The sequence below is a fragment of the Pelophylax lessonae genome, assembly GCF_965119305.1.
Source record: "Pelophylax lessonae genome assembly, chromosome: 1".
Classification (NCBI taxonomy): domain Eukaryota; kingdom Metazoa; phylum Chordata; class Amphibia; order Anura; family Ranidae; genus Pelophylax; species Pelophylax lessonae.
This window is the reverse complement of record NC_138768.1, coordinates 514331080-514357768: the sequence shown is the minus strand read 5'-3', so window position 1 is coordinate 514357768 and position 26689 is coordinate 514331080. Positions and strand designations below refer to the sequence as shown.

Sequence of the window (26689 nt, the reverse complement as noted above, 5' to 3'; positions counted from 1 at the left end):
CTGGCGGGCATTTTTGGTGACTCTTTGCAGACCTCTGCATGTGTCTTGCCTTTTGCGGTAAGGAGAATTACACCTCGCTGTTTCTTGAGGATGTCTCAACCACTTGATTTGACCTCTGGGTTTCAGCTGACCTCGCCTCTCTGGTAAAATATGTTGCAAGTTTGTACGATCATTATTATGGAGTTGTTATATGAATACATTGTAAACCTTGATATGTTCCCTCCAGATGTCACGGTTCCCCTGAAGAAGACCTCTGTTAGGTCGAAACGCGTTGGGGTTGTCTTTTCGACATTGTGATCATCATTGTGCGATTTTAATGCTGTAACCATTGTCATCTCTGTAACCAGAGCTCATAACATACCTTTCCCCATATGGGGTTGCTTTTAACATTTTATGTACTTCACTATACTTTTTGATATTTTTGTTAATAAAGGAATATTTTTTAAAATCTCTTGACTCGTATTCTATATCTATATTACTTTTCACTTTTGCTGCCTAAAAACCCTTTGGGGGTCGATGCCCATGGTATCATTTGTTTCTAGGTACAGGATAGTGACCCCAATGCTGCAGGTCCCTCAGGTCTCAGTACTCCTCGGCCTTCCTCGCCTCTACTGACCAGAGAGGCTTCTTCAAAAAACCTCTCAGAGGAGTCCTCTGAAGAAACTGACCCATCAGGGGTTTCTGCTGTTTCTTTAGTCCAACCCTTTATCCAGGCAGTTAAGACGGCGATTTCTTGGGAAGATCCAGAGGAACCCCCCCCCCCCAAAGATCCAAAACATATTTTCCCTTTCTGAAAAGAAAACAAGTTGTCTTTCCATGGATGGGTGAAATAAAGGAGGTCATCGACTATGAATGGAAGAAGACAGATAAGAAGTTCACCTTAGGCCGCCTAAACAAACTCTACCCTTTATCAGAGACTGAGTCACAGTCACTAAATTCCATACCAGTAGTTGTTGACGCAGCAGTGAATCGTCTAGACAAAAAAAAAAAAAAAAAATCACCCTTCCCATGGAAGACTACTCTTCCTTTAACCACTTGCCGACCGCTCACTGGAGTTCTACTGCGGCAAAGTGGTTAGTTCCCGTCCAGCGACGTAGACCTACGTCGCTGGACTCCTCCCCTTGTGGGCGGCGCACGAGCGCCGCCGTAGGCTCGCTCCCGCTGTATTCATTCACAGTGGGAGTCGGGCCAGGGGAGGAGTGGCAGCGATCGCCGCTGCTCTTCCCCGATCGTCGGGGAATCGAGTGTGGAGATCCGCCTGCTTGTGTAAACAAAGCGGGCGGATCTCCTAAGTGACAGACAGTGACAGATTGCAGGGTTCAGCATAGCTGAACCTGCGATCTGTCCCTGTGTCACTCAGTCACCTCCCCCATACACGTTAGTAAGCACCAGGCATACATTAACCCCTCCCTCTCCAATAAAATTAACCCCTTCCCTGCCAGTGTCATTTTTACATTAACAGTGCATATTTATAGCACTGATTACTGTAGTAATGTCGCTGGTACCCCCAAAAGTGTAAAAAATGTCAGTCAAGGGTCCGATCTGTCCGACGCAATGTCGCAGTCCCGCAAAAAAAAAAAAAAAAATTGCAGATCGCCGCCATTAATCAAAATACGCTTATTGTGTTTTTGTTTACCAAACATAGGTATCAGAAAACAAATTGGCCAAAAATTGAAAAAATATTTGGTTTTACATTTTTTTGGGGGGGAATTTCATATAAAAAAAATGTGAAAAATATTGTTATTTTTTCAAAATTTATGCTCTTTTTTTTGTTTATAGCGCTAAAAGTAAAAAAAAAAAAAAAAAAAAAAAAAAAAAAAAAAAAAAAAAAAAAATCGCACAGGTGATCAAATACCACCAAAAGAAATCTCTGTTTGTGGGAAAAAAAGGACATCAATTTTGTTTGGGTACGGCGTCGCACGACCGCGCAATTATCAGTTAAATTCACACAGTGCCGAATCGCAAAAAGTGGCCTGGACATAAGACAGCAAAATCCTCCGGTGGTAAAGTGGTTAAAGACTCCTTAGACCGGTGAATAGACTTAGATCTTAAAAAGGAGCTATTTGGCTTCTGGTGCCGCTTGTAAGACAGCTATTGCCCTCACCTCTGTATCAAATGCCATTAGAGCATGCACTGATAACATAGAAACAGCCCTCTGACAGGATGTTTCCAAAGAGGACATCATTAAGGCGTAAAATGAACTCAAATTATCAGCAGACTTCATTGGAGAAGCTGCAATTGATACCGTCCGCTGTCATCAAACCCCAGAGATTACAGGCATTCCATACAGAGCAGTGCTGTATCTTGGCCTAGGCCAACAAGGCCCAGGCCTAGGGCGGCACTTTGCAGGGGGCAGCAAAAAAAAGCTGAAACCTGCATGGAAAAAAAAACGCCTCCTCCTGGCTCCCGCACTAAAAGGGTCCCTGCTGGCTTGCGCTACACTTTTAGTATAGTGCCAGTCTTATGGGGCGAATTAGGCTGGAGGGCAGGGTCCAGAAGGCAAGTCAGCCTGGCACCCCCATAAAGCAGTCACACTGCTACCTGCCGGTATGATAATACCGGCTGGTGAGGACATTCGGACAGACCGCAGGCCTTTGACCACACTTAATACAACTGGCCCGATGGCTACCAATGCTAATAAGTGTGGCACTGCAGCCCAATGCTCCACCTACCTTCCTCTGCCCCCAGTATGGCAGGCATCATGTCAATAATATCATTTCATTTCTTTAAACATCCTTGTCTTCGAGCGAGCATACTGAATTGCATCATATACAATTAAGACTTTTAATTGTAAATGATGGCAATAATATTTTGGAGCTGCTCACCTCATATGTGCTATCTCAATATGTCATGGGATTAGTAAGATTACTCCTTTCTTTTAGGATATTTGGACTTGTGTTTGCTGTCACTGATTATTTCGCTTATTTATATACTGACTCTGGACTTCCTAGTCATGATACAAATAAGTGAAATAATCCTATGGATTACAATCAGTGGCAGCAAACACAAGTCCAAATTTCTTAAAAGAAAGGAGTAATCTTACTAATCCTGTGACATGAGGCTGTACTAATGGGCACTGATAAGCAGTGGTGTATTTAGGTTTTTTGATGCCCTAGGCCTGACTAAGCTTGGGCACCCCCTAATTTAACTATGACCCACCCCTTCTTGTAAAGGCCACACCCCTTCCTGTTTCTGACCCGCCCTGTCATCTGTAAACAACAGAACACAACCACAATCTATCAATGCCCAAAAGTTTAGCCTCATCAGTGTAGCCTCATTACTGCCCATCAGTGCAGCCTCATCACTGCAGCATATCAGTGTGGCCTCATCAGAGGCCATCAGTACAGATTTATCAGTGCCCATCAGTGCTGCCTTATCAGTGCAGCTTATCAGTGCCATCTCATCAGAGGCCATCAGCGCAGCCTCATCAGTGGCCATCAGTGTGCCCATCAGTGAAACATATCAGTGCCCATCAGGGCAGCATATCAGTGCAGCCCCATCAGTGAAGCTTATCAGTGCCGCCTCGTGCCCATCAGTGCAACCTCATCAGTGCAGCCTCATCAGTGCCCATCAGTGCAGCATATCGGTGCTGCCTCATTAGTGCCCAGCAGTGCAGTTTATCATTACGCACCACTGCCGCCTCATCGGTGGCCATGAGAGCAGCATATTAAGGCCCATCAGTGCAGCAAATAGGTGCCCATTAGTGCAGCTTATTAGTGCCACCTCATCAGTGGCCATCAGTGCAGACTTATCAGTGCCCATTAGTACAGCCTCATGTCACAGGATTAGTAAGATTACTCCTTTCTATTAAGAAATTTGGACTTGTGTTTGCTGCCACTGATTGTAATCCATAGGATTATTTCACTTTTTTTGTATCATGACTAGGAAGTCCAGAGTCAGTATATAAATAAGCGAAATAATCAGTGACAGCAAACACAAGTCCAAATATCCTAAAAGAAAGGAGTAATCTTACTAATCCCATGACATATTGAGATAGCACATATGAGGTGAGCAGCTCCAAAATATTATTGCCATCATTTACAATTAAAAGTCTTAATTGTATATGATGCAATTCAGTATGCTCGCTCGAAGACAAGGATGTTTAAAGAAATGAAATGATATTATTGACATGATGCCTGCCATACTGGGGGCAGAGGAAGGTAGGTGGAGCATTGGGCTGCAGTGCCACACTTATTAGCATTGGTAGCCATCGGGCCAGTTGTATTAAGTGTGGTCAAAGGCCTGCGGTCTGTCCGAATGTCCTCACCAGCCGGTATTATCATACCGGCAGGTAGCAGTGTGACTGCTTTATGGGGGTGCCAGGCTGACTTGCCTTCTGGACCCTGCCCTCCAGCCTAATTCGCCCCATAAGACTGGCACTATACTAAAAGTGTAGCGCAAGCCAGCAGGGACCCTTTTAGTGCGGGAGCCAGGAGGAGGCGTTTTTTTTTCCATGCAGGTTTCAGCTTTTTTTTGCTGCCCCCTGCAAAGTGCCGCCCTAGGCCTGGGCCTTGTTGGCCTAGGCCAAGATACAGCACTGCTGATAAGTCTGCACTGATGGCCACTGATGAGGTGGCACTAATAAGCTGCACTAATGGGCACCGATTTGCTGCACTGATGGGCCTTAATATGCTGCTCTCATGGCCACCGATGAGGCGGCAGTGGTGCGTAATGATAAACTGCACTGCTGGGCACTAATGAGGCAGCACCGATATGCTGCACTGATGGGCACTGATGAGGCTGCACTGATGAGGTTGCACTGATGGGCACGAGGCGGCACTGATAAGCTTCACTGATGGGGCTGCACTGATATGCTGCCCTGATGGGCACTGATATGTTTCACTGATGGGCACACTGATGGCCACTGATGAGGCTGCGCTGATGGCCTCTGATGAGATGGCACTGATAAGCTGCACTGATAAGGCAGCACTGATGGCCACTGATAAATCTGTACTGATGGCCTCTGATGAGGCCACACTGATATGCTGCAGTGATGAGGCTGCACTGATGGGCAGTAATGAGGCTACACTGATGAGGCTAAACTTTTGGGCATTGATAGATTGTGGTTGTGTTCTGTTGTTTACAGATGACAGGGCGGGTCAGAAACAGGAAGGGGTGTGGCCTTTACAAGAAGGGGTGGGTCATAGTTAAATTAGGGGGTGCCCAAGCTTAGTCAGGCCTAGGGCATCAAAAAACCTAAATACACCACTGCAACAGAGGGACAACAAAAGACCCTGGAGAGGTACCCAGGCCTCTTTTTTAATCAATGTAAATCCAAGACCCTTACCACTCCTCAAGAAACAACAAAGTCTTTTTGATGCCAAAAGAGCTCAGTCTCTCCCAGTCGAAGCCAGACTGCAGACCTTTTTTCCAGTTAGGAGTACTTGTTGCCAAGATCCTTGGGTTCTTTCAACAATTCGACAAGGCCACTGGTGGGAGTTCTCTCATCCTCTCCCTCAGACATCTTTTCAAGAGACAAGAATCCCAGGCTCCCCAACAAAAGCTCTGACCTTATCTCCTTTTCTAACAGAACTACAACTTCAGAGAGCAGTCATACCAGTTCCATTGCCAGAACGCTATACAGGCTTCTATACCCACTTTTCTTGGTCCAGAAAAAGACTGGAGGATGGAGACCTGTGATAGATCTGACGAACTTCAATCATTATATAAAGCCCAAGAGTTTCAAGATGGAGTTCCTGCAAACAATTATAGAAGTAATCCAACCAGGTGATTGGTTGATTTTGATCAATCTTCAGGACGCTTACCTGCATATCCCAATCCTCCCATATTATCATAAATTTTTGAGGTTCGCAGTGGGCGAGACGCATCTACAATTCAAAGGTTTTTCCTTGGGGGTCCACCAAGATTTTATTAACAGTTCTCGTCCCCCTACGGGAAAAAGGTCTGAGGGTATATCATTACCTGGACGATATCCTCCTACTAGCAAGCAATCCAGATCAACTCAGATCTCACAAGGAGATACTTCTTCAGTCCTTAGAGAAGTTTGGATGGCTCATAAATCTCCAAAAGAATCAACTCTTCCTGACACAACAAATGATTTACCTGGGAGCCATGTTCAATACTTATCTGGGGACGGTTTCCCAGAAGGCGAATACTATCATTCAGAAGATGATCAAAGTTATCCAGAGTTCCCATCTGACTGCCTCCCAGTGCCTAAGCCTGGTGGGCACAATGTCATCATGCATCCCCTGGTACCATGGGCACATTGGCACCTGAGATTCTTCCAGACAGGTTTTCTGGCACAATGGAGAAAACACCTTTCTCAAAAGATTCAAATGACCAACTTAATGCACAGAAACCTACACTGGTGGACGAAGCAGGAGAATCTTTCCAATCCTCGTTGCCTAGGCTCATTTCATAGTTACATCGGATGCAAGCGGACAGGGCTGGGGCGCTCATTGCGGAGAAGCCAGACTTCAAGGAAGATGGTCATGCCCCACGAGGGGAGTGGTATCCAATATTCTGGAGGTGAGAGCTGCCTTCCTAGCATTAACGTCCTTGACACACCTAATCCAGGGTCAGAGAGTCCTTCTCTGGCTAGACAACAGAGCAGTAGTCGCATACCTGTAGAGACAGGGAGGAACCCCGCAGCAGGTCCCTCCTCTTAGAAGTCGAACCTATAATGCTATGGGCAGAGAGGAACCTTCTGGATCTCAGGGCAGTTTACCTCCCAGGCCGACTGAACTCAGTGGCGGACTTATTGTCCAGAATCTTTACAGACAACAACGAAATGGCCCTGCGCCCTCACATTTTTCTTTAGATCTCCAACCTTTGGTATCTTCCTCAGGTGGATATGTTCGCCACTCCAGAGAACATGAGACTTCCCAGATTCTTCTCTCATCTTCCTTACCCTCAGTCGGAAACAGTCGATGCCCTGACATGCCCTTGGAATTTCTCCGCAGCATATGCCTTTCCTCCTCGCCCACTGATTCTGAAGTTCCTTTAGAGGCTCCTCATAGAATCAGTCCAAATACTAGCGATCCTTCCATTCTGGCCGGAGAGACCTTGGTTTCCCCTAGCCATGCGACTCAGTGTGAGTCCTCCTATCAAGATTCCTCCATTTCCAGACCTACTATCTCAGCAGGGCCTGTGCCACCTGAATCCTCAGAAGTCGGATCTTCGAGTTTGAAGACTGAAAGGCGAAGGTTTCAGTCCTTAGGCTGTTCCCCAGGAGTTATCTCTACACTCTTGAAAGCCAAGAAGCCCACGACTAATGCAATATATTCTAAAATCTGGAACATGTTCCTGTCTTTCGCCACAGGGCAGGATTTCAATCCTAACTGCCTCTCTACTTCTGATGTTTTCAAACCTCCAAACAGGTTTGGACTTAGGACTTGGCCTAAGCTCCCTTAAGGTGCAAGTTGCAGCAATTTCTGCTACAACTAACAGAAGATGGGCAGGAGATCCTTTGGTGTAATCCTTTCTCAAAGGGGTACAGAACATTCGTCCACCAGTTAGACGCCCTTTTCCTCAGTGGGATTTATCCTTAGTCCTAGATGTCCTGTCAAATCATCCCCTTTTCCATGCGGAGCAGGCTTCTATTTCGAATCTAACACTAGAAACTGCCTTTCTTTTACCCATCACTTCTGGCAGACGAGTTTTGGAACTGCATGCCTTAGGAATAGGTGAGTATCATATCACCTTCTTCTGGTCTCATGGAACTGTCCTAAAAAGACCGGGATTGAAAGAATGCATCTTCTCCAGCCCAAGTGCGGTACCCTGATTTGTTGCAATGGGGGCTTACCGCTTTGTCTCCTGTATCTCATGGTCCATAGGGGCAGGACCGTGGATGTCGTCAGTGGAATTGCAGGGGGAGTCTTCTCTGTTCGTGGCGGCGTCCTTGGAGCAGCACAGGCTATGTACCTGTGACGCCACCAATTCAGCAGGGAAACCTGCAAGTTTGGATTTGGCGCCACGAGCGGAGGGGGCGGAACTTCGGCATTGCAATCTGGCCCCAGGAAGCGTTACAGGTCACTTCCGGCTCAGCGACGACATCCGCGGGCGCCGGAAACAGTAGTTCCGATTTCCTAAAGGCGAAAACAGGAGATATCTGGGCCACCGGTGTAAGGTGAAGACCCAGCACAGGCTGCGGACCACCACACAGAGCAGGATGGATCGCGGCATCTGCTCAGGCGGTAGAGGCAGGCTCTGGCACCGGCACCTCCCAGGTAAGCGATGGGGCATTTTCCCTTGCAGCATATACCTGTGGTGGTCTTTTCCCCTTCCCTTCTCTTGTAAGTTAAATCGGGTCGGTAAAAGGGGGCACTATTTCTTTACCCTGTACACACTGTGTGGGAGGGAGAATTTGGGAGTCATAACTATTTATGGTAATAGACCAAGGCTCAGGACAAGGTCCAAAGACGCAGGTCCCAAAAAGAAATGTGCAGTTTGCGGGCCTAGGCTAAAGTTCCACATGGAGCAAAAGCGTGCCGCACATGTATTTGATAATCTTGTTAAAGATGACTCTAATGTATCCACCCAAAAGAATGTTGACCTTAAATTAGGTCCCTACATCTGTGTCTAAACCAACACAGAGTGTATGGTGACGACACAAGGGAACCCTCATTTCTCAGTTGAAGAGTCTGGGCAGGGGAGGAACCCAGGGAAAGGAGTCCAGATTCAAAATTATCCCTTAAAGACGTGGATGAATTGCTTAAAGCAGTGTATGTTACACTAGAAATCGAAGAGGAGAAGGTGCAAGCATAATCTTATGTATACAATCCATAAGAAAAATGCTAGAGTTTTTCCTTGTACACTCCTTGCTAGAGCAGGGTATGTGTGTGATTACCAATCACTGGCAATCAATCAGCTCCTTGCTAAAATACAATCAAGCTGCCATGGGAAAATCCTGAAAGATGGAGGAGGATGAGTGCTGCTGATTACCCCAAACCTCCCCCACCACCCTGAACATACGATTCAGGGTGTGTGTGATTACCAATTACTGGCAATCAATCACTTAGCAGTAGATTTTTTTGGCATGATCTTATGTATACACAGCTCCTTGCTAAAATACAATCAAGCTGGAATGGGAAAATCCTGAAAGGAAACCATTTTTCTTTAAATTTAAAAAAGAGGTTTGCCTTTGATGACAGCAAAGAACTATGGAATAAAATTCCAAAATAGATTGTCAGTGAGGTTTATCCTTACCTGTTCCTCCTTATGGAAACCGAAATGATGAATGGAGGAGGATGAGTGCGGATTACACCGATCTCCCCCACCACCCTGAACAGACAACTCAGTGTGTGTGTGTGATCCTGTTACCAATCACTGGCAATCAATCTCTTAGCAGTGAGTTGTTTTGGCTGATTCATCCGCTGAGGCAGTTAGAATGACAGCCAGAACCTCAGCTTTGGCAGGAGAAGTTTCTGGCTCAGGTCATGGTCTGGTGACTGTACTTCCAAACTATGCCTCTGTGTTCTCCCCTTTACAGGTGACCATCTCTTCAGGCCCCGGGCTGACAGAAGCTCTGGAATGTACTACTGCCAAAAAAGTAAAATTCCAGAAAATAAAAAAAATCCCCTTATACCCGAAAGTTCTTTCAGGGCAGGGGTAAACAGCAAGAGCCATGTGAGGTTCAGGCCGTGTTCAAGCAGGCTTGGCGGCGTAGGTGATAGAATACCAGGCTTGTAATGATAAGAGCTGTGAGTTCAAGTCCCCCTGCCAACCAGTGAATTATTAATTAAAGAAACACTGGACTGGACAGTGGACACAAAGGTAGGGGTAGGGGGAGCATCCTGTTTAACCCTCCTCAGCACCCCGCCAAACCGCAAGGACTCCTTTCGCAGAGTGGGCAGAAGATTAAGGACCTTCCTCCCACAGTAGAAGGAAATTACATCAATCCCTTTTGAATTTGGACCTAGTGTCCACAGGGTACAGACTGGATATCAATTCCCTGAGAAGCATTTAATTACCAGTCTCCCCATGACTCAAGCCAAAGCAACTGCTCTAAGTCTCCACAGAAACTTAGTAGATCAGAGGGTATTGATACCTGTTCCAAGAAGGAACAGGGCAAAGGGTTTTTATTCCCACAGTTTGGTGATAAGAAAACTCTCGGGGAAGCGATCGATTGACTTTAAATCCACGCACTTTTAAATCTCTAGATAAGGTACAAGCATTTTCAAAAGGAATTGGTGCATTCCATAGGAAGCCTGCTGTATCCGAAATATTTCATGACTATACTGGACTTAAAGGATGCTTATTTCCACATCCCTATTCACCTGGCTTACCAGAAGTTCTCACGACTACAGTGAAGCTAGGACCAGAGGTCAGACACTATCAACTTCGGGCGCGGCCATTCGGGTTATCCTCAGCCCCTCATATCCTTACCAAGGTCCTGAGGGAAGCTTTAGCCCCGCCGAGACTGAAGTCCATTAGGATCATCCCCTACCTGGATGACCTCCTAGTAGAGGTGGATTCAGATCAGAAACTGGAAAAAGACCTCCCAACAGTTCAGAAGTTCCTTGAGTCACTGGGATGGATGGTCAAACCAACCAGTGGGTCTCACTCAGGTACATAACAGGAGTCATAGGCCTCATGACCTCCTGTTTTCCAGCCGTCCCTTGTGCACAGTACCAACAGCGTCCCCTCCAATGGTTCCTGTTAAAGAACTGGGACGGATTTCTAGATTTCTTAGAAACGAAGGTGAAAGTTCCCACCAGGGTAAAAAGAACCCTATGGTGGTGGAGATCACCTCTTCACCTTACAAAAGGGACTAAAACTGGGTTATTCAAGTATCAAAGAATAACCACAGACGCAGCTCAGACTTCGTCAAACCAGAGAGAACTCATAGCAGTAAAAAAAGCCTTAGAGGTCTTTTCAGATGGACATAAAGGGAAGTCATCTGCAGATTCGATCAGACAACATAGCTATGGTGGCGTACCTCAACAAACAGTGAGGTACATGGAGTCGGGGGTTACAATACATAGCCCAGGAAATATTCTCTTGGGTCAAGCTGAATCTTGCCTCCATTTCAGCTATTCATCTGAAGGAGACTAAGAATGTCTTAGCAGACCACCTCAGCCACCACCAGGTGTGTCGGGACAATTGGTCCCTCAACCCAAGGAACTTTTGCAGAAACTGCGGCCAAGTGGGGCCTTCCAGAAGTGGACCTTTTTGCAGCTCAAACAAACAGCAAAAACGAGAAGGTTTTTTTTCCCTGAACTAAGGGGACCAGTCCCTGGGGGTTGATACCTTTGCGAACCCCTGGTCTTGCAATCTCTGCTACGCCTTCTCTCCAGTCAGGCTCATTTTGGAGGTCCTCTGGAAATTCTTCCAAGAGGACACAGATGTGATTCTAATACAGTCAGGTCCATAAATATTGGGACATCGACACAATTCTAATCTTTTTGGCTCTATACACCACCACAATGGATGAAACAAACAAGATGTGCTTTAACTGCAGACTTTCAGCTTTAATTTGAGGGTATTTATATCCAAATAAGGTGAACGGTGTAGGAATTACAACAGTTTGTATATGTGCCTCCCACTTTTTAAAGGACCAAAAGTAAATGGGACAATTTGCTGCTCAGCTGTTCCATGGCCAGGCGTGTGTTATTTGTCGATGTCCCAATATTTATGGACCTGACTGTATTTTACAGGATGTCCTACGGTTCTCGAGAATACTGAAGGTGAGGACTAGGGCGACGCCTTTTATTTGATTGGAATGGGTTTCTTGTCCTGGTAGGAGGAGCCCTAGGTCTCATTGGCTGTCCTGGAAGACTACTAGAAAAGGAGTTACCGGTGAGTCTAACTCAGCTTATTACTAGTATGCTGCCATGGAGGCAACAGGAAAACTGAAAATTGTATCATACTTACCGTAATTTTCTTTTTCTGGTGCCTATCCATGGCAGCATACGCTCCCACCCTGGTATTCTATTTGACAGAGAATGATGGGATAGGGGGCTAGGCCTTTCTTTTATGCTATGCACTGGTCCTGAAGGAGGAGTCGAGGCGGAGCTCTATCACTAGTATGCTGCCAAGGATAGGCACCAGGAAAGGAAAATTACGGTTAGTATGATACAATTTTCCATTCTTTATTCTTTTTGGGTAGAGTAAGGGAGGGCTATAATCCCTGTCAGTTTGCATGCCATCTGTGGCCCGTTGGGGAAATTTACTTTTACTTCCTGTACTATAGCCAAAACAGGAAATCCCTGCAAATTAAAGGAATCCATTGGAGCCCCAAAATCACCAGAAATAATGTCCCCATTCGAAGATTTACCCTCTATTACTGCTCTGGGGACAACCCAAAATTTTGAATTTTCTTTTACTTTCACTTTTGATAATATCAATAAACAGGACAAATAGAGAGGGTGAATCTCCCAAACTGGGGGCAAAGGTAACAATAAAAACATGAAATGTGTTCTAATCTATCTCCAAAAATAAAAAACTGAATTTTTGTAAAATCTTACCGTAAAATTCCTTTCTCTGAGTCCTCCGACAGTCACCACCCACTCATACAGTCTTCACTAATGGGGTATTGCTTCCTCTCCACAGGGAGTTTCTAGGCATAAGACTTGTAAAAGAACAATTCATCTACATAGTCACACCCATGGGGGCTGTCCTTCTAGTCCAATACCTCCCTGCAATAGCCATCCCAATTCAGTTTGGTCGCAAGCAGTGATCGTGTATAAAAAACCCCCAAAGAGGGGCGGGGGCGGTGACTGTCGGAGGACTCAGAGAAAGGAATTTTACGGTAAGATTTTACAAAAATTCAGTTTTCTCTTACGTCCTCCGACAGTCGCCGCCCACTCATACAGTCTTCACTAATGGGGATGTCCCAAAGCAGTATAAACATGAGGGGTGGGCAACGAAACCGCCAGAAAAGCAACGCAGTACCCACATCAGAGAAAGGAACCTTACATGCACAGAAAGGTAACTTTCTGGGTAACAAAAAAGGGCTCAACACGAGCAACAACCCAGGAAAACAAATAACCAAGGGGATAAACAACCCCAACAGCCAGGGACCCGTACAAACCAGGGTGCCCTATGGCACTGCCGCACATAGAACTTTGCGGCCAAAGGAGGCATCAGCCGACGCCAGAACATCAATTTTATAGAATTTGGAAAAGGTGTGCACCGACGACCAAGTCGCAGCCTTGCACACCTGGGCCACCGAAGCCTGATGCCGGAAGGCCCAGGACGCACTCACCGCCCTGGTAGAGTGCGCCTTGACAGGGAAGGGAGGAACCCATTTCCGCAACGAATAGGCCTGTATAATGGTCTGTCTGATCCATTTGGCAATGGTTGCCGCAGATGCAGCCATACCCTTCCGAGGACCCTCAGGAAGTACAAAGAGAGAATCCGATTTCCGAAAGGATTCAGTCGATGACAGGTAAACCCTGATCGCCCTGACAACATCCAGAGAATGCAAGGTAACCTCTTTCAGATGTTTAGGGTTCGCACAAAGCAAAGGTAAAACAATGTCCTCATTGAGGTGAAAATCCGAAACCACCTTTGGCAGAAAGGACGGATTAGGTCGCAAGACCACCTTATCCCTATGAACCACCAGGTAAGGGGAACAGCAAGACAACGCCGCCAACTCCGACACTCTGCGAGCCGAAGTGATCGCCACCAGAAAGGCAACCTTTTTAGACAGCAGAGGTAACGAGATTTCCCTGATGTTTTCAAACAGGGAACGTTGTAACACGGACAGAACCAAGTTCAAGTCCCATGGAGGTAAGGGCTCCCTTCTGGGAGGGGCTAAGTGACGCACACCTTGAATAAAGGTGCGAATCAAGGAATGAGATGCCACAGGGCGCGGAAAAAGAACAGCCAGTGCAGATACCTGGCCCTTAAATCGTGGCACACGCAAGGCGCTGGTCCACACCAGTCTGGAGGAAAGCTAACACCCTCGCCACCAAGTAGGAACGAGGAGAAAAACCCCTGGACTCACACCAGGCAAAATAAGCTTTCCCTGTACGGTAATAAATCTTACCAGAAGAGGCTTTTCTAGCCTTGATCAAAGTAGGAATGACCTCTAAAAGGAGAGACCCCTGTCTCTCAGGACCTGGCTTTCAACAGCCATGCCGTTAAAGCCAGCGACTGTAAAGCAGGATGGAAGATCGGTCCCTGAGACAGCAGAACTTCCCGCATTGGCAGTCGCCACGGAGGCTCTGCGGCCAGGTGAACAATGTCCGCGTACCAGGACCGGCGAGGCCAGTCCGGCGCTACCAGAATCACCAGTAATTGTTCCGAGGCCAACCTGCGAAGGAACCTGGGCAACAAATGAATCGGAGGAAAGGCATATATCAGATGATACTGATGCCAAGGCACCACCAACGCGTCCGAGGCGTCTGCCAGAGGATCGCGCGTTCTTGCCACGAACCTTTCCACCTTGTGGTTTAGCCGAGACGCAAACAGATCCACTTCCGGGGATCCCCACTTCACGCACAGCATTTGAAATACCTTCGGGTGCAGGTACCATTCCCCCTCGTCCAGGGTCTGACGGCTCAGATAATCCGCCTGCCAATTCTCCACACCCGGAATGTGAACTGCCGAGATCGCCAGGACATGAGACTCGGCCCAAGACAGAATACTGGTCACTTCCTGGGCTGCCCGGGCACTCCTGGTGCCCCCTTGGTGGTTGATGTACGCCACGGCAGTGCAGTGTCCATCTGCACCCGTACAGGGCGGCCCTGAAGACGATCCGACCAATGGATCAAGCACAGCCTGATCGCTCATAATTCTAAAATGTTTAATTGGGAGGGAGGATTCCTCCTCCGACCAAGAGCCCTGGGCAGACAGGTTGCCCAGAACGCCACCCCAGCCCGACAGGCTGGCATCCGTGGTTATTACCGTCCACAGAATTGGCCGGAAGGATTTTCCGTCCAACACCGCCGGGAACTGAAGCCCCCACAAGAGGTCCATTCTGGTCTGGCGACTCAGAGACACTCTCAGGTCCAAGGACTGAGGCAGCCTGTCCCACCTGGCCAGGATCTCCGCTTGAAGAGATTGCGTGTGAAACTGTGCAAATGGTATCGCCTCGAAGGCTGACACCATCAATCCCAGGGACCGCATACAGGTCCTGAGTGACGAGGATTCGTTGTCCCTGAGGGACCCGACCTCGTTCTGTAGGGTCCGGAGCTTGTCCTCCGGCAAGAACACCTTTGCTTGAGCAGAGTACAGAACCATTCCCAGATACGGGAGACGAACCGAAGGTGACAAGGTCGACATCTGAATGTTGATAGTCCACCCGAACTCCTGAAGCGTCTGGACAGATCGCGCAACAGGCTCTGACTGGCACTCAATCTTAACAGGAGATCGTCCAGATATCCCAAGACCGCAATGCCCTGTGCCCGCAACAGGCCCAGAACAGGCGCCAACACTTTGGTAAAGACCCTTGGAGCCGAAGCAAGACCAAAAAGTAACGCCACAAACTGGTAATGATCCTCCGCGATAGCGAATTGGAGATACCTCTGATGACCCTCGAAAATGGGGATGTGCAGATACGCATTCTTCAGGTCAATAGAGGCCAGGAACTCCCCCAGATTCAGGGAGGCCACCACCGAGCGGAGTGATTCCATGCGGAATTTTCGAACGCGCACGTATCGGTTCAGTGCTTTCAAGTCCAGAATGGGACGCACGTTGCCCTCCTTTCTGGGCTCAGTGAACAGATTTGAATAAAAACCCAGAAACCTGTCCCGATGAGGCACCGGGACGACAACCCCCTGGGCGAGGAGATCCTGCACCGCCTGATGTAGGTCCTGCAACCGCCCTGGGGTCAAATGAAGATTTGAGGGAAAGAATCTGTTCGCCGGCCGTGAAAGAAATTCAATCTTGTACCCTGACCGAATGATTTCCTGAACCCACCTGTCCGAGATTCGGAGCAGCCAAGGTTGGAGGAAAAGCACGCAAACGTCCCCCCACCCCTGAAACGGATAAGGGCGCCCCTTCAGGCAGAGGCGGACTGGGCCGCCGTCCCAGCCAGGCCGGATTTTTGTTTGCCAAACCAGGGCTTTTTCTGGCCACCTTGAAGGGTTTACCCTTGTTCTGCGCCTTGAAGGCACAAAAGGACCCTTGATTAGGCTTAAAGGAGGGGGCCCACTTACCGCGGAAAACTTTCCCCTTAGTGTTCTGGGGGAGCAAAGTGCTCTTACCCCCAGTGACTCCTTTAACCAATTCATTCAAGGATTCCCCAAACAGGCGAGACCCCGCATAGGGGATGTCAGCCACCGTCTTCCTGGATTTTTGGTCAGCCGACCAGCTTTTTAACTAGAGTAAGCGACGGTTAATCACTGCGACACTTGACAGGCGTATCGCCAAAGGAGCCTCATTTAGAGCCGCATCGCACAAATACATGACCCCTCGATAAATCTGATCCACCATCTCCACTGTAGTGGGAGGGGCAGAGTCGGCCACGAGGGTGCGTTTGAACACCTTGGTCCAATCCGCCACAGCCTGAGCCACCATTACCGAGGCAAAAATAGGCTTGAGCATGGAAACCGCCACCACATAGGAATGTCGGGCAAGAGATTCCAGCCTCCTATCAGTAGGGTCCCTAAACACCGGAGAGTCCTCGGTGGGGACCAGGGTAGCTTTGTTCAATCTGGCCACTGTGTAATCCACTTAAGGAGGCACACACCAGCGCGCAACCGTAGTAGCCGCAAAAGGGTAGAGAAGTTGAAACTTCCTAGGCACCACGAAGGTGTGTTTTAAAATTACGCCATAGCTCATTCACCTTGTGGTGAAACTCTGTGGGGCAAGGAAAAACCTGCGCCGTCTTGCGGGTCCTGTGTGTACCAAAAGAGGACACAACGCCCGGAGGAGTGGGCTCATCCTCCAAATGTAGTGTTTCCTTTACTGCTAGGATTAACTCATCCATAGCTGCGCGTTCCTCGGGCGACCCGGGGGGGGGGGGGCAGTCATCCACCCCTGCAACCTGCAAGACTCTTGCGGGTCCTGAGAAGAGCGAGACCCCGAAAGGGCCACACTACCTACAGCAACCATGTCACACTCCGAATCAGAAGAAAAGGAAATCCTAGGCCTTTTCCTAGCAGCACGTTCAGACATCAGCACATCCATTTTTGACACCAAAGTTGCCACAACAGCAGCCAATTTAGTCAGGTTAGAGGATTCAGAAGACCCTGAATCCCCCACCAAAGCTGGAGGGAATTTGCTGTCCTGGGATTCCATGATAGAAATAAAAAGTATTTTTTTTTTTTTTTGAACTGGCCCTTTAAGCACACCGCTATAGAGACTGTGAGACACAGACCCCCGCAGGGACAAAACTGACCAGGAAGAATTGCACAAAGTAGGACAGGAAAAGAACAGCAGGACAGAACCCCACAGTGTGTTACCAGCTCCTTTGGTCGGCTCTGTGAGAAAGGAGGAAGTGATGTCACCACTGGAGGCTGAACTTCGGCTGCAGGCCAAGGGAAAATGGATGCCTATTGAAACTAATGGGAGGCTTCGGCAACATGGCCACCGACATGTGCTCCGAACAATCGAATGCCACACGCAAGATGGCGCCGCAAGGTGCCAAAATCACTACATAGCATGCTGTATAAAACACCATAATGAAGCCAGACTGCCCACACTTAAAATGGCGGACCGGTGGTTTTTTAACCCCGCAGCGGTCGCCGCATGTGTCTGCACCTCCAAGCACCCTAATGTGACCTTAGGAGAGGGACCCCCCCAATCCCCTACACAGCGCTGCTGTGAGAGAATAAAACCCCCACAGGGACCGGGAACAGGGAGTCTAAAACGCACAGACATAGGGGACACCACAGACACTGCCGACCCCAGACAGAGGCCCCACACAGAATGTATTTACCTGTACCCGATGGCGTGGGGTGCCTCATATCAAGCGGGAAACCGCCCACCCTCAGATGGCAGGGGAGTGCCGCCAGCCAGAAACGCAGGACACTAGTAGTGCATGGACGAACCTATGCTGTGTCCAGTGAGGTAGCCACCTCACATGGCTGCATCCCTGATGGACAGGGATGGGATGTTTGTGAGGCCAGGGCGAACACATAGCCTGCGAAATGCTCGATGGAGGGCTGGGATTCCATCTGACCCTCTGTCCTGGAGAACCAGGACGGTCAGTGCGATTCCCGGCTCCGCAAACGCCGTCTTCATCCGAAATTCCAACTAACTAGCGCTGATAAAATAAACAGCTAGCAATGTAAAGAAACATGACATTTCCAGAAAATAAATCATAAAAGAAAAAAAGGAAGGCTGAGACTGTAGCCTCAGCACAGGGAAGCCTATCCACTCCTAAGCTAGGCAGAAGACAAACTGAATTGAATTGGGATGGCTATTGCAAGGGGGTATTGGACTAGAAGGACAGCCCCCATGGGTGTGACTATGTAGATGAATTGTTCTTTTACAAGTCTTATGCCTAGAAACTCCTGTGGAGAGGAAGCAATACCCCATTAGTGAAGACTGTATGAGTGGGCGGCGACTGTCGGAGGACGTAAGAGAAATAAACTTTTGCCTTTAATTACACTTTAACCGCTTGCCGACCGCCGCAAGTAGATTTACTGCGGCGGTCAGCCCCTGCCAGGCAGAGTGACGTTAATTAACGTCACTAGCCTGGGAGGGTCTGGGGAGCGAGCGAGCGCGCGCCCGCGGAGGCGCGCTCCCGCTCCCGCGCGGTCACGGACCCCCCCGCGCGTGTGACCAGCGGACCCGATGTCCGCCGGCCACTCGGCGATCGGCGGGGGAGAGGGAGAATGTCAGGCAGCTTGTGTAAACAAGCTGCCTGTCATTCTCCTCGCTGTAAAGACACTGATCACTCGGATCTAGTATGTAGATCCGTTGATCAGTGTCCTTACAGCTAGAGCCACAGCCAATCACAGTAGAAACCACGCCCCTAGGGACACACACAGCCCCTCCCTCCCAAATAAAGTTAACCCCTTCACTGCCAGTGTATTTTTACAGTAACAGTGCATATGTATAGCACTGATTACTGTAGAAATGTCACTGGTAACCCCAAAAGTGTAAAAAATGTCAGTCAAGGGTCCGATCTGTCCGCCGCAATGTCGCAGTAGCGCAAAAAAAAAAATAAAATCGCAGATCGCCGCCATTACGCGTTAAAAAAAAAACAACAAAAATGACAAAAATCTTTCCCTTAGTTAGTAAACGCGATAACTTTTGTGCAAACCAATCAAAATACGCTTTTTGCGATTTTTTTTACCAAACATAGGTAGGATAAAACAAATTGGCCAAAAATTTAAAAAAATTTTGATTTTTACATTTTTTTTGGGGGGAATTTCATATAAAAAAATGTGAAAAATATTGTTATTTTTGCAAAATTGTCGCTCTTTTTTTGTTTATAGCGCGTGATCAAAAAATCGCACAGGTGATCAAATACCACCAAAAGAAAGCTCTGTTTGTGGGAAAAAAGGACGTCAAATTCATTTAGGTACAGCGTCGCACAAACGCGCAATTGTCCGTTAAAGTCACGCAGTGCCGAATCGCAAAATACCCCCTGGTCTTTTAGCAGGAAAATCCTCCGGGGCTTAAGTGGTTAAATAATAAATATGGCTACAGCTCAGTAGATTGCTTAAAAAAATGTCTGGATTTTTTTCCTAAATGTACATAATATAACTGGATTATAGGTAAAGTTGATTCCTTATCCAAATGCCTCTCAGGGGATCAGAAAGGAATTTTTTTCCCAGTTGGAGCAAATTGGTTCATGCTTTGCTGGGGATTTTGGCTTTCCTTCGGATCAACAGTGGGTATAGGACTGTGTATATAGGTTTTTATGATTCCCTTTTATTGCTTAAACTAGATCATGGGTGTCCAACCTTTTGGCTTCTCTGGGCCACATTGAGTGTAGAGAAATTTTCTCGGGCCGTATATAAAATATATACTATAGTTAAGGTATTTAAGTAATAAAATGCTGCCACGCCATTCCCGCGCCGCGGCACCCCCCGCACTAATTTAACCGGTTGCCGACCACCGCACGATGATATACGTCGGCAGTCAGCCCCGGCCAGGCAAAGTGACGTCCCGGCTCGTTCCCCAGCAAGTCCGTGCGTGTGACCGGCGGACCCGATGTCCGCCGGTCACTCGCCGATCGTCGGTGCAGAGGGAGAAAGTCAGGCAGCTAATGTAAACAAGCCGCCTGTCATTCTCCCCTGTGTAAGAATAGTGATCATACGGTTCTACTATGTAGGACTGTTGATCACTGTTCCTACACTTCAAGCCACAGCCAATCACAGTAAGAATCATGCCCCTAGGGACACACATAACCCCTCCCTCTCAAATAAAGTTAACCCCTTCACTACCAGTGTCATTTTTGCAGTAACAGTGCATATGTATCACACTGATTACTGCAGTAATGTCACTGGTAACCCCAAAAGTGTCAAAAATGTCAGTCACGGGTCCGATCTGTCCGCCGCAATGTCGCAGTACCGCAAAAAAAAAAAAAAAAAAATTCGCAGATCGCCGCCATTACTCGTTAAAAAAAAAAAAAAAGACAGAAATCTTTCCCTTAGTTAGTAAACGCAATAACTTTTGCGCAAACCAATCAAAATACGCTTTTTGCGATTTTTTTTTTACCAAACATAGGTAGCAGAAAACAAAAATTGGCCAAAAATGTTAAATTTGATTTTTACATTTTTTTTGGGGGGGGGGGGAATTTCATATAAAAAAAATGTGAAAAATATTGTTGTTTTTGCAAAATTTACGCTCTTTTTTTTGTTTATAGCGCAAAAAGTAAAAATAGCACAGGTGATCAAATACCACCAAAAGAAAGCTCTATTTGTGGGGAAAAAAGGACATTAAATTTGTTTAGGTACAGCATTGCACGACCGCACAATTGTCCGTTAAAGTCACGCAGTAAAAAATTGCAAAAAAAACCCTGGTCAGGAAGGGGGTAAAATCTTCCGGGGCTTAAGTGGTTAACATAACTAGAGGATGATCAAATGAAATGGAATCAGTATACAGAGGTTTACTTATTCTGAGAGATATTAAAAAGGAACATTCTAACCTCCATCACCACTTCAGTGATTTGAAGAAGTGGTCATCGTAGTAGGAGTCAGAAACACTACACATGCTCGCCTCCCCTCCCTCCCCTCCCCTCCGAGGCAACCTCTGCCTACTGTTAGTTGGAAGCTGCTGTGGCCATGCCCCAGACCCGACTTCCTTCCTCCCCAGCAAAAAAAAAAAAAATTGTCAGGGGGCAGTGGGCCGCATTGCCTGGGGTTCTGGGCCGCATGTGGCCCCCGGGCCGCAGGTTGGACATGCCTGAACTAGATGGACTTGTGTCTTTTTTCAACCAGACCAAATAATTAACTATGTAAAAATATAGGCAAAGCATACTATGGAAAACACGAGGCCAGGGTTGTGGTATACTCATAAAAAACTAAACAATTTGCAATATGTCTGCACTGTGATAATGGGGTTGTTCAGTCTCATGGTAGGTGTGTTTGTACAGAGAGTCCACGTCAGACAGGAACTATAGTTAAGGGCCTAGTAGCCCACTTTTATCAAATGAAAGGCAAAGTAAAAGTCCCGCACAGGGGTTTTTCTCGCAGAGTTTACGCAGTAATAAAGCCTAGTAGTGATGCCAGTTCACGCAGTAATAAAGCCTAGCATTGGTGCCAGTTTACGCAGTAATAACCCTTAGTATTGGTGCCAGTTTATGCAGTAATAGCCCCTAGTAATGGTGCCAGTTTACGCAGTAATAAAGCCTAGTATTGGTTCCAGTTTACGCAGTAATATCCCCTAGTATTGATGCCAGTTTATGCAGTAATAACCCCTAGTATTGGTGCCAGTTTATGCAGTAAGAGCCCTTAATATTGGTGCCAGTTTATGCAGTAATAACACCTAGTAATTTTGGCAGTTTATGCAATAATAGCCCCTAGTATTGGTGCCAGTTTACACAGTAATAGCCCTTAGTATTGGTAACAGTTTACGCTGTAATAACCCCCAGTATTGGTGCCAGTTTACGCAGTGATAAAGCCTAGTATTAGTGCCAAGTTACGCAGTAATAAAGCCTAGTATAGGTGCCAGTTTATGCAGTAATAACCCCTAGTATTGGTGCCAGTTTACGCAGTAATAAAGCCTAGTATTAGTGCCAGTTTATGCAGTAATAACACCTAGTATTGGTGCAAGTTTATGCAGTATTAAAGCCTAGTATGGATGGCAGTTTATGAAGTAACAAAGCCTAGAATTGATGCCATGCTCTCAGCGCAGAGAAGTAGCAAAGAATAATGAAACCAGCCAACCACAGATGAAAGTGTTAAGACTGCGACTGTCGTGGCTGGCCTTAACACTTATATCAACTTCATGGAAGATCTTTCCGATTTCTCCGTGGGTCTCCTGATGCGCTACAGTACAGCGCACCTCTCCATCGGGTACTCCTTCCCTCCGCCACACACCGTGGTGAAACTAAGGGGGAAGGCTGCTATAGTCGACCTGTCCATCCGGGACTCATGCCCCTACAGCAGGGGTGCCCAACATTTTGAGGAGTGAGGGCCACTTTAGCGACTTGGTGACCAGTCGCGGGCCACAATGAGTGAAGCAAGCAAATGATAGATCCATGTTGCAGCCCGCTCTACTCAATGGACCCTCTGATCAGATCTGCCCAAACAGAAGGGGTCGGATCACCTGCTTTTTTTTTTTAAGTGGATCGGATTGTAGATAGACGGGTGTAAATGGACAAGTCTGTTTACATCTGCCGCTCTATAGAAGTACATCTGCCGCTCTATAGAAGTGAATAGAGGGTCCTATTGGGTCCACCTAAAAAACAGACAGGTGGACCCAATCAGATCGATCGTGTGAAAGGGGCCTAAGGCTGCTTTCACACAGATGCACTGCGGTTTACCTGCACCTCAACTGACCTCAATCTTCACTTCATCCTCAGGATTCCTGCAGGTATCGCTGGCTGCTGCTGTCCCCCCGGCGGGTATAGCTGGTGGCTGCTGCTGGCTTTCCTCCAGGGCTGGCACTGTTGGTGGTTACTGCTGGTACTCTTGGTGGGTACTGCTGGCCGGTACAGCTGCCTCCTCTGAGACACCAATGCAGTGTGAAAGGAGTGGCACTGGAGGAAGCATGCCACTGCAGTAGAGAGCAGAACCAATGCTTACTGTATCACTTCTGTCACAGGCAGAGTACAATGGATATCACTCCACCTTTGACAGGAGCCAGAACTATACAGGAAGCATCAGCTCGTCTTCCTCTAGTGCCGGCTCCATTTGTCACAGTAATGCTCAGGGATGGCGGGTCGGGATCCTGCTATCTGGTTTTACCGACCCGCCATACCAGAGCAGGAGGTAGGATCCTGTTGGGAGGGGGGGGGGGGAACAGTATAATGTTGGGGGGCCATGGCCTCTTCTGGCTCCCCTAGTACATGCTTTATACATGGTGCACCCCGAGACTTGCAGACCAGCAGTGCACCCACTCATGATCTGGAACTACCAGGAATAGTTCAGCAGTCAGTCAAATGTAAACTGAGCTATCATGAACTCGCTGGATGCACCATAGAGCTGCTGAATTCTTTCATATCAGCACTGCTTGAGGTCTATTCCACTAGGTTCTGAAATGTAACCCAAGCAAGAGTAAGGCCCCTTTCACAAGGGTCAGATCCAGTTTTGCTCAGCAGGGCATCTGTCCACTGATCCTCTGCTGACCTAAGGGGAGCGGCTGGATAGCAGGCTCGTGTCTGCTGCACTTATGTGGAGCGGGCATTGACATAGCGGACTGCTCTAAGGGCAGGCGGATGTAAACAGATTGGCTGTCCATTTACACTCGACTGCCCTCAAATCCGACCTGGCCAGCCAGAGGAGAATGGATTACCTTTTATTGGCTTGGATCCGGAGGTAGCTGGGTGTATATGGACATAGGTCTGTTTACATATGGTGCTCCATAAAGGAGAAAGGAAGGTCAGATTGGGTCAGCCTGAAAACAGGGACAGCTAGACCCGATGGGACCTCTAGTGTGAAAAGGGGCTTAAGACAAGACACCTCTTCCAATGTGATACAACTAGTATCACAAAGCCTATGTGGACAATTGCCTTTCTTAAGGTTCTTTCACACTGGCAGATTCCACCAGTGGATCTTCTGCTCAGGTGACGATCTGTCCGCTGATCCCCCGCTGAGCAGGATTTTTACAGGTCCATGTCAGCTCCCCTCTATAGGGGTAGGATGTAAACAGACCACAAGAAGTAGTTTCTGCGGGAAGTATGGCTACTTTCAAAAGACTCTTGGACGTACATCTCAAGGATCAGAACATTAAGGGGTATGAGAGATGAATATGGCCACGCGCGCCTACACAGGTTGAACTGGATGGACTATTGTCTTTATTCAACCTCAACTACTATATAACTATATTAACTAAAGTGTCTTCATAAAAATACATGACTTTTCCCCAATGTTTTAATTACTTTGATGACACCAAGGTTTGCAGTAGAATAACTTCCTTACAGGATGTTTCCAACTTACAAGCTGACCTCAATGCACTTTTTCATTGGGCAACTATGTGGCAAATGAGTTTTATTGTTGGTAGATGTAAAGTTATGCACTTGGGGGCTAAGAATATGCACGAATCATAGATACTAGAGGAGTACAACTGGGGGAATCCATAGCAAAGAAGGATCTGGGTGTTCTGGTAGATCATAGGCTTAATAATAGCATGCAATACCAAGCTGCGGTTTCCAAAGCAAGCAAAATCCTTTGTATTAACAGAGGAATGGACTCCAGAGAGAGAGAGAGAGAGATCTTCTTTCCCCTGTACAAATCATTAGTAACACCTCATCTGGAATATGCAGTTCATTTTTGAGCACCAGTTCTTAAAAAGGATATTGGGGAACTGGAGAAAGTGCAGAGAAGGGCAACCAAACTGATAAGAGGCATGGAGGAGCTCAGCTATGAGGGAAGATTAGAGGAACTGAATGTATTCTCTTGAGAAGAGGAGATTAAGGGGGGATATGATCAACATGTATAAATACATAAGGGGTCCATATAGTGAATTTGGTGTTGAGTTATTCACTTTAAGGTCAACACAGAGGACAAGGGGCACTCTTTACGTCTAGAGGAAAACAGATTTAGTCTCCAAATACGGAAAGGTTTCTTCACCGTAAGAGCTGTGAAAATGTGGGATAGACTCCCTCCAGAGGTGGTTCTGGCTAGCTCACTAGATTGCTTTAAAAAAGCCTGGATTCTTTCCTAGGTGTACAGAATATAAATGGGTACTAATATTTATAGGTAAAGCTGATCCAGGGAATATCCGATTGCATCTCCGGGGATCAGGAAGGAATTTTTATCCCTGTTGTAGCAAATTGGATCATGCTTTGCTGGGGTTTTTTCGCTTTCCTCTGGATCAACTGCGGGTATAGGATTGTGTATATGGGAATGTATGGTTGGGTTTTCTTTACTGTTTTTTGTTTTTTATTGGTTGAGCCAGATGGACTTGTGTCTTTTTTCAACCTGACTAACTATGTAACTCTATCCTATGTAACTTTGGCAACAATAGCTCTTTTAGCTGGAGCATTCGTTTTAGGAGCTAGGGTTCCTAGAGCTACAGCTGAGCATCTGCTTAGGTCGTGAAGCAAGCCTGGAGCTTAAAGCGGAGTTCCACCCAAAAGTGGAACTTCCGCTTTAGGGAGTCCTGACCCCCCGACATGCCACATTTGGCATGTCATTTTTTTGGGGGGGGGGGGGGAGCGGGTACCTAGTTTTGACAGGTACCCGCTCCCACTTCCGCTCGGAGCGCCGCGGCGCCCTGAGCGGAAGTTCTCCTCTCCCCCTCCCTCCCTGCAATCTTCTGGGACACGTCAGAGGTCCCAGAAGATTGCCGGCCAATCACGGCGCGCAGCGTGACTCGCGCATGCGCAGTGGGTACCCGGCTGTGAAGCCGCAAACTGTAACAGCCGGGTGCCCACAGCAGTGATGCCGGCGCCGAGGGAGAGGATCGAGGCTTCCGGCGGCCGCATCACTGGACCGTTGGACAGGTGAGTAAATGGCTGGAACTCCGCTTTAAGCTCAACTGTTTGAGCCTCTCCAAATCCAGTGCTAATGAACATGGAGTACTGCCAACCCTAATTGGATTGCTACAGAAAATCAGCAACACAATGTGGATAATGCAGGAGTTACTAAAATGGACACTAAAAAGCACACTAAAGTGGTTGAGATACAAACTGCTCAGAAAGGTTTTCCAACATGCTGGCAAATCTTTACTAACGATGAAAAAATGTTTTTTAATTATCTTCACATGCAATTGCCACACACATTAACCAAGCCATGAGAAAAGCCCAGTTAGGTAAAATGGCACATCAAACAAAAGCTGATCGACATTCTCACTGCTTATCATGAAAAAATTGGAAATTGCCAGTCTTTAGTTACCAATATTTGCACTGGCTGTTGTGTGACCTAGAAAACAGAACTTTGTATCCTCTGCCAAAAGGGCATGATGCAAGCAGCCTGCTCTCCTAATGTCTATCTGTACATAAAATTCCTTTATTCAACTAAGACAAGCTAGTGAGTGCACAACATTATTTCTCTATTAAGACATACTGGGGTGCTTGGAGTCTGTCATTTTAAAGCTAAAAGTATGTTATATTTGTAAGACAGTTTCAATAAAATAAAACGCTTCATGGATATGCTTTACAACTCTGTTTTATGTGTTTATTATTTCCAGTTGAAATGTCAGTGTCCACCTTTTCCATTATGCTATGACTACCCTCCACATTATATATGAGCCCTGGGATACAGTAGAGGCCAAA

At 47.2% G+C, this 26689-nt stretch overlaps 1 protein-coding gene across 1 annotated transcript in view; it reads right to left on the bottom strand.

Annotated features, from left to right (window-relative positions):
• Nucleotides 1-26689, bottom strand: part of JSRP1 (junctional sarcoplasmic reticulum protein 1) — a 169156-nt gene that overhangs the window by 124733 nt on the left and 17734 nt on the right. The window lies entirely within an intron of this gene.